Below are 8,339 nucleotides of genomic sequence, written 5' to 3' on the forward strand. Positions count from 1 at the left end.
GCAGTAAACTAGAAGGAATTTTCAAACATATTTGTATCAGGACATGGACACATATGCATGGAGTGGCATGGCATTTTAATTCCAAAAAAAATCAGAAACACATGAAACCTTGGTTGATGTAATGTCATGCCAATAAGATGAAGTGGTAAAGAAATTGGCATGTTTGACAAAAGTTTGGACACACACCCCTCACAAACCGGAGCAACTCGCTAGAAGGTTCATGGTTCCGAGAGGGAAGAATGCATGTTTGATGACGAACGGGAGATAGCTTCCTCTTACGGCCTTGAAATTTTTCTACGTCTAACATGCACTACTACAACTGTAATGTGAAATTTTGGAAAATTCTAGGGGTCATTTGACCTTTTAAAGACATGTAAGTGATTTTCTAACCATTTAATGACTGTAATTCAAATTTGAACTACATCTACATGCAACGCCAAACCAAAACATTTTGAAAAATCATATATGTGTACTTGTGTGCGAGTTAATTGCATGTGCAATAAATTAGAAGGAATTTTCAAACATATTGGTCTCATGACATGGACACATGCATACGTATGCATGGAGTGACATGGCATTTTAATTAAAAAATATAAAAATGATCAGAAACACATGAAACCTTGGTTGATGTAATGTCATGCCACGAAGATGATGTGGTAAACAAGTTGGCATGTTTGACGAACGTTTGGACACACGCCCCTCACAAACAGGAGCAACTCGCTACATGGTTCGTGGTTCCGAGAGGGAACAATGCATGTTTGATGACGAACGGGAGATAGCTTCCTCTTACGGCCTTCAAATTTTTTCGTACGTTTAACATGCACTAATACAACTGTCATGTGAAAATTTGGTAATTTTCAGTGGTCACTTGACCTTCAAAAGAAATTTAAGTGAATTTCTAAACATTTAATGACCGTAATTCAAATTTTAACTACATCTACATGCAACGCCTAACCAAAATGGTTTGAAAAATCATATTTTTGTGTACTTGTGTGCGAGTTATTCCATGTGCAGTAAATTCGAATGAATTTTCAAACATATTGGTGTCAAGGCATGGGCACATGCATGAAGATCATGCCATGGCATTTTAATTCCAAACAAATAAAAATGATAAGAAAAACATGAAACCTTGCTTGATTTAATGTCATGCCGCCAAGATGATGTGGTAAAAAAATTGGCCTGTTTGACTAAAGTTTGGACACACACCCCTCACAAACCGGAGCAACTCAGTAGAATTTCATGGTTCCGAGAGGGAACAATGCATGTTTGCTGACGGAGGGGAGATAGCTTCCTCTTACGGCCTTCAAATTTTTTTTCCTACGTTTAACCTTCACTAATACAACTGTCATGTGAAAATTTGGTAAATTTCAGGGGTCATTTGACCTTTTAAAGACATTTAAGTGATTTTCTAACCATTTAATGACCGTAATTCAAATTTGAACTACATCTAGATGCAACGCCTAACCATAGCGATTTCAAAAATCACATTTTTGTGTACTTGTGTGAGAGTTATTTCGATGTGTAGTAAATTCGAAGGAATTTTCAAACATATTGGTGTCAAGGCATGGGCACATGCATGGAGTGCATGCCATGGCATTTTAATTCCAAAAAATTTAAAAATGATCAGAAAAACATGAAACCTAGCTTGATTTAATGTCATGCCACCAACATGATCTGGTAAAGAAATTGGCATATTTGACGAAAGTTTGGACACACACCCCTCACAAACTGGAGCAACTCGCTAGAAGGTTCGTGGTTCTGAGAGGGAACAATGCATGTTTGATGACGAACGGGAGATAGCTTCGTCTTAGGGCCTTGAAATTTTTTCAATGTCTAACGTGCACTACTACAACTGTAATGTAAAATTTTGGAAAATTCTAGGGGTCATTTTACCTTTCAAAGACATTTAGGTGATTTTCTAACCATTTAATGACCGTAATTCAAATTTGAAGTACATCTACATGCAACACCTAACCAAAACGGTTTGAAAAATCATATATGTGTACTTGTGTGCGAGTTAATTCCATGTGTAGTAAATTAGAAGGAATTTTCAAACATATTGGTCTCACGACTTGGACACATGCATACATATGCATGGAGTGACATGGCATTTTAATTAAAAAAATAGAAAAATGATCAGAAAAACATGAAACCTTCGTTGATGTAATGTCATGCCACCAAGATGATGTGGTAAACAAGTTGGCATGTTTGACGAACGTTTGGACACACGCCCCTCACAAACCGGAGCATCTCGCTAGAAGGTTCGTGGTTCCGAGAGGGAACAATGCATGTTTGATGAAGAATGGGTGATAGATTCCTCTTACGGCCTTCAAATTTTCTCCTACTTTTAACGTGCACTAATACAACTGTCATGTGAAAATTTGGTAAATTTCAAGGGTCGCTTGACCTTCTAAAGACATTTAAGTGATTTTCTAACCATTTAATGACCGTAATTCTAATTTGAACTACATCTACATTCAACACCTAACCAAAATGGTTTGAAAAATCATATTTTTGTGTACTTGTCTGCGAGTTAATTCCATGTGCAGTGCAGTAAATTTGAATGAATGTTCAAACATATTGGTGTCAAGGCATGGGCACATGCATGGAGTGCATGCCATGGCATTTTAATTCCAAAAAAATAAAAAAATGATCAGAAAAACATGAAACCTTGCTTGATTTAATGTCATGCCACCAAGATTATGTGGTAAAAAAATTGGCATGTTTGACGAAAGTTTGGACACACACCCCTCACAAACCGGAGCAACTCACTAGAAGTTCGTGGTTCCGAGAGGGAACATTGCATGTTTGCTGACGGACGGGAGATAGCTTCCTATTACGGCCTTCAAATTTTCTCCTACATTTAACGTGCACTAATACAACTGTCATGTGAAAATTTGGTAAATTTCACGGGTCATTTGACCTTTTAAAGACATTTAAGTGATTTTCTAACCATTTAATGACCGTAATTCAAATTTGAACTACATCTACATGCAATGCCTAACCATAACGATTTAAAAAAAATCATATTTTTGTGTACTTGTGTGGAGTTAATTCCATGTGTAGTAAATTCGAAGGAATTTTCAAACATATTGGTGTCAAGGCATGGGCACATGCATGGAGTGCATGCCATGGCATTTTAATTCCAAAAAATTAAAAAAATGATCAGAAAAACATGAAACCTAGCTTGATTTAATGTTATGCCACCAAGATGATGTGGTAAAGAAATTGGCATGTTTGCCGAAAGTTTGGACACATACCCCTCACAAACCGGAGCAACTCGCTAGAAGGTTCATGGTTCCGAGAGGGAACAATGCATGTTTGATGACGAATGGGAGATAGCTTCCTCTTAGGGCCTTGAAATTTTTTCAATGTCTAATGTGCACTACTACAACTGTAATGTAAAATTTTGGAAAATTCTAGGGGACATTTTACCTTTCAAAGACATTTAGGTGATTTTCTAACCATTTAATGACCGTAATTCATAATTGAACTACATCTACATGTAACGCCTAACCAAAACGGTTTGAAAAATCATATATGTGTACTTGTGTGTGAGTTAATTCCATGTGCAATAAATTAGAAGGAATTTTCAAACATATTGGTCTCACGACATGGACAAATGCATACTTATGCACGGAGTGACATGGCATTTTAATTAAAAAATAGAAAAATGATCATAAAAACATGAAACCTTGGTTGATGTAATGTCATGCCACCAAGATGATGTGGTAAACAAGTTGGCATGTTTGACGAACGTTTGGACACACGCCCCTCACAAACCGGAGCAACTCGCTAGAAGGTTCATGGTTCCGAGAGGGAACAAAGCATGTTTGATGACGAACGGGAGATAGCTTCCTCTTACAGCCTTCATATTTTCTCCTATGTTTAACGTGCACTAATACAACTGTCATGTGAAAATTTGGTAAATTTCAGGGGTCACTTGACCCTCTAAAGACATTTAAGTGATTTTCTAGCCATTTAATGACCGTAATTTAAATTTGAACTACATCTACATGCAACGCCTAACCAAAATGGTTTGAAAAATTATATTTTTGTGTACTTGTGTGCGAGTTAATTCCATGTGCAGTAAATTCGAATGAATTTTCAAACATATTGGTGTCAAGGCATGGGCACATGCATGGAGTGCATGCCATGTCATTTTAATTCCAAAAAATAAAAAATTATCAGAAAAATATGAAATCTTGCTTGATTTAATGTCATGCCGCCAAGATTATGTGGTAAGAAAATTGGCATGTTTGAAGAAAGTTTGGACACACACCCCTCACAAACTAGAGCAACTTACTAGAAGTTCGTGGTTCCGAGAGGGAACATTGCATGCGTCGGCGTTCTGGGAACGGGGGTCCCAGTCTTGCCTGCCTGCGGCCTGCAACGTGGCTCAAGCGGGGGCCCAGCGCGGCCCATCTTCATCAGCTGAAGCTCAAAGACCCTCGCGAGGGGCCAAGCCTCGCGGGGCGGACGACAGGAAGCTTCCTCAGAGGCAGCCTCATCAGGGAGGCTCGCGAGGAGGCGGAGAGATCAAGGCAGGGGTACCTCGCGAGGAACCCGTGACGCAAGCCATGACGATCGAGACCAGGCGGGCGCCAGGCAGGCGCCGGCCTGTGTAGTGTCCTTGTTTCCCCTTTGGTGCAAAGGGGGCAAGCATAGGCCAAGGCATCAGGCAAAGGTTAACATTCCGGTGCAACGAGACCAAGACCAGCCGGACGGCAGGACGGAGGTCACCATGGAGCCCTAGACGGCATCATCGCTAGTGCTTTTGGCAGTCGAAGACCACCTTTGGTCGGGATAACTTGTACTAGATATTCCCCTTCGAAATGGCCAATTGTTGGCGCCCTTCCCGCTCATTATTTGGGGAGAGGCCCAGGGCCTCTATAAATAGAGCTAGCCTCCACAGAGTAGGGGGAGACCCCCAGAGAGATCTGGTAGAACCCCGGCAGAGAGAGAGAGGCGAGTGAACTCACCCTAGCAGTTCATCGCACCAGCTCAAGAACACCTCTCGCGAGGCTGTTCTTCCCTTGCACTGTCCATCATCAGCCCCAGAGGCCATCCACCACACCACACACTAGAGTAGGGTACTACACCACAACGGTGGCCCGAACCAGTATAAACATCATGTCCCTTGTGTTGTTCATCATTTTCATCTTAGTTCGCACGAGAGGATCGGACGTAGATCGGTAGGGGAGATATCTCCACGCGCACCCCAGTGTTCGAACCTCAAGGGTCTGCCGGAACCCGAAACCCGACATTTGGCGCGCCAGGTAGGGGGGCGCCGGAATCTTCCATCCGCTGTTCGCGTGTGATCTTCCGTCATGTCCATGGCTGACGCTCGTCGGGCTCGCGCAGAGCGCCGGGCTGCTCACGCCGCTCGCGTCGCCCTGATGGCGCCCGTCGGCGGCCCCCTCGTCGTTCCCCGTTGCCCGCCGCCAACGCCGCCACCTGCCCGGCGGGGAACGAGCAGCAGGCCTCGTCCCAGCACCCTCGGTGCGGCGGGATGGCCGCACCGCCACCACGTCGCTGACTCCAGCTGGCTCGTCGTCCCACGCCCGTCGCGCACCCATGGATGCGCACGCCTCACTGCTCTTGGCGCGGGAGCTCCTGCACTATCGCTCCGTCGACGACCTCTACGAGGACTGGCTCACCTGGATCACCGAGCTCGTCAGTGCTGCAGGGGGCTCCCCCGTGCGGTCCCTCTCGCTGCCTCGCCCTCCGTCCCGTGCAGGGGGTGAGGATCAGGAGGCGCCTCCGTCGCCTCCTCCCCAAGAAGGTGCCTTGACTCCAAGGCGCACAGCCCCAGGGCGAGACCCTCCACGTCCGGCACCTGCGCAGCAAGAAGGGAGCTGCCAAGAGATCCCACGTCCCTGGGAAGGTGCTCGTGTGCTCCCAGCACCGGCGCGTCTAGCACCAGCAAAGGGCGCCGGTGGCCACGGCGGGCTGCCTCGCCTTCACCCCCGAGCTGCGCGGCGTCACATGGCCGGGCAAGTTCAAGCCTGACCTCCCTCCTCGCTACGATGGCACAGCGGACCTTGCGGAGTTCCTGCAGCTCTACGAGCTGGGCATCATAGCCGCCAACGGAGATGAGAAGGTCATGGCGAATTGGTTCCCCATGGCGCTCAAGGACGGCGCTCGCACCTGGCTCCTAAACCTGGCTCCCAGCACGATCTCCTCCTGGAGCGAGATGCGCACCCACTTCATCGCCAACTTCCAGGGCACTCGCGACTGGCCCCCAGCCGTGAGCGACCTGCGCCGCATCAAGCAACAGCCAGGAGAAACCCTGCAGAAGTACATCCAGCGCTTCAACTACGCTCGCCTCAAGATCCCCAAGGTGACTGAACAAGCCATCATCTCAGCCTTCTCCGACGGCGTGCGCGACGTCAAGATGAAGGAAGAGCTAGCAATCCATGAAGACCTGTGCACATCCCTAGAGCTGTTCAACTTGGCGACCAAGTGCGCCAGGGCTGAGGAAGGGCGTCTCTCCCTTCTCGAGCTCCCGGCAGCCGACCCAGAAGAAAAGAAGCTCAAGGCCAAGGACGTGAAGCGCAAGGGGGCTGCCGTGCTAGCAGCGGAACCGGACACCAAGCGAGGTAGGGATCAGCCTGAGTCATCTAAGGGCAGACGGTACTGCGTGTACCACGACCTCCACACCCACAACACCAATGAATGTCAAGAGCTCAGCGCTGTGCGAGATGGGCGAATCGGCCGACGCCCAGAGCGCAACAACAGGGGCTATGGCCGAGGAGGAGGAAGAGGCGGCGGACGATGGGAAGATCGTGGCCTTCGCCAGGGATGGCGTGACCTCCCTCGCGAGGACCACTGGCAGGACCAGCCTCGCGAGGGAGGCTGGAGGGACCATCCTCATGAGGACCGTCCCCACGACAACGCAGGCCTCCCTCCTCTGCCGCCTCCACCGAGGAGGAACGAAGACCAACACCAAGACGATGGGGCTGGGGGCTTCCAAGACGATGCGCCCTCTTAGGTAGTCTTCGTGCGTGATCACATTCAGTTCCGCAGACCAGCTCAAGTGTGCGGCAACGGCCGGAGTCCTCCCGATGCTTTGCTCCCCAGTCATCAACAACGTGCAGGTCACCAGGACCCTCATCGATGGCGGAGCAAGACTTAACGTCTTGTCCGTCGAGACGTTCGACAATCTCCAAGTGCCATACGACCAGCTTCAGCCGACCAAGCCTTTCTCAGGAGTCACCGATGGTTCCACTATTCCAATTGGGCAGGTTCGCCTTCCGGTCACCTTCGGACAATGCAACAACTACCGCACCGAGCTCATCGACTTCGACGTCGCTCACATCTGCCTGCCGTACAACGCCATCCTCGGGTACCCAGCCCTAGCCAAGTTTATGGCAGTGACTCACCATGGTTACAATGTCCTCAAGATGCCAGGAAGCGGTGGAGTCATCACCGTACCCTGTGAAGAAAGGGACGCAGTGTGCTCGCTCGAGCGTGCGTTCCAAGCCGCAGCAATTGAAGACCCAAATCGCAGGAGCGGGAGGCCTCCCGAGGCGACCCTCAAGAAGAAGAAGACCTCACCTAGTCAGAGCCACAAGGAAGCAGGCACCTTGGGAGGTATTGCATCAGGATTCGCACCCGATCAGGGAGCGCCGCCCTCTCGCACATAGGAAGGTGCGCCCGGCGCCCTCCTCAGGCAGGGCTCGGGGGCTCTCTCTTGGAGAGCCACCGACCTTGCCAAGGTCGCGGGGGAGGCGCTCGGGCACCATTTGGAGGGGTGCTTTCAGGCACGCTTCCCTTAGAAAGGTACAAGTCAAAGGAGACAAAACCCTCAGGAGTTCATTGCAAGGAACACCCAAGAGCTACAAGAGTCAGAGTCATGCGCGGCAGCCGCCGCTTACCTGCCGTGGCCCCATATCCAGGCGAGGATGGAGGACTGCGCGTCTGCGTCGACGTACCATGGCTCAACCGAGCTGCGTCCCAGGAGCGCCTATGGCCTTCGGCCGTAGAGCGCTGCGTGGGACCACCCCACAGCTACGTTCGCATGCCCTTCGGCCTGCCGAGCGTGGTCGCCGCACATTAGTGCCTGTTGAGGAGCATTCTGGAGGCTCAGGAGGTCAGGCATCGCGCGGTCCTGGCGGTGGTGGCGATGGTCCCCGAAGACCTGCACGTGCCACCAGAGCCTCCCGAGGCCCCTGGGCCTGGGGGCTGATGAGGGCCGACATCTTCACCGCGCATCGCTCACTTCCTCAGCATCACTTCATCTTCAACAGCACCAGGTGACATCTTTCAGAGTTCTACCTTCAGCTGGGAGCGCCCACAGGGCTGCACAATTCCCAGGCCGCGTGGGTCCGTCCCCG

This window comes from Triticum urartu, chromosome 1A, assembly GCF_056163025.1.
Source record: "Triticum urartu cultivar PI428250 chromosome 1A, HENAU_Tu73, whole genome shotgun sequence".
Lineage (NCBI taxonomy): Eukaryota > Viridiplantae > Streptophyta > Magnoliopsida > Poales > Poaceae > Triticum > Triticum urartu.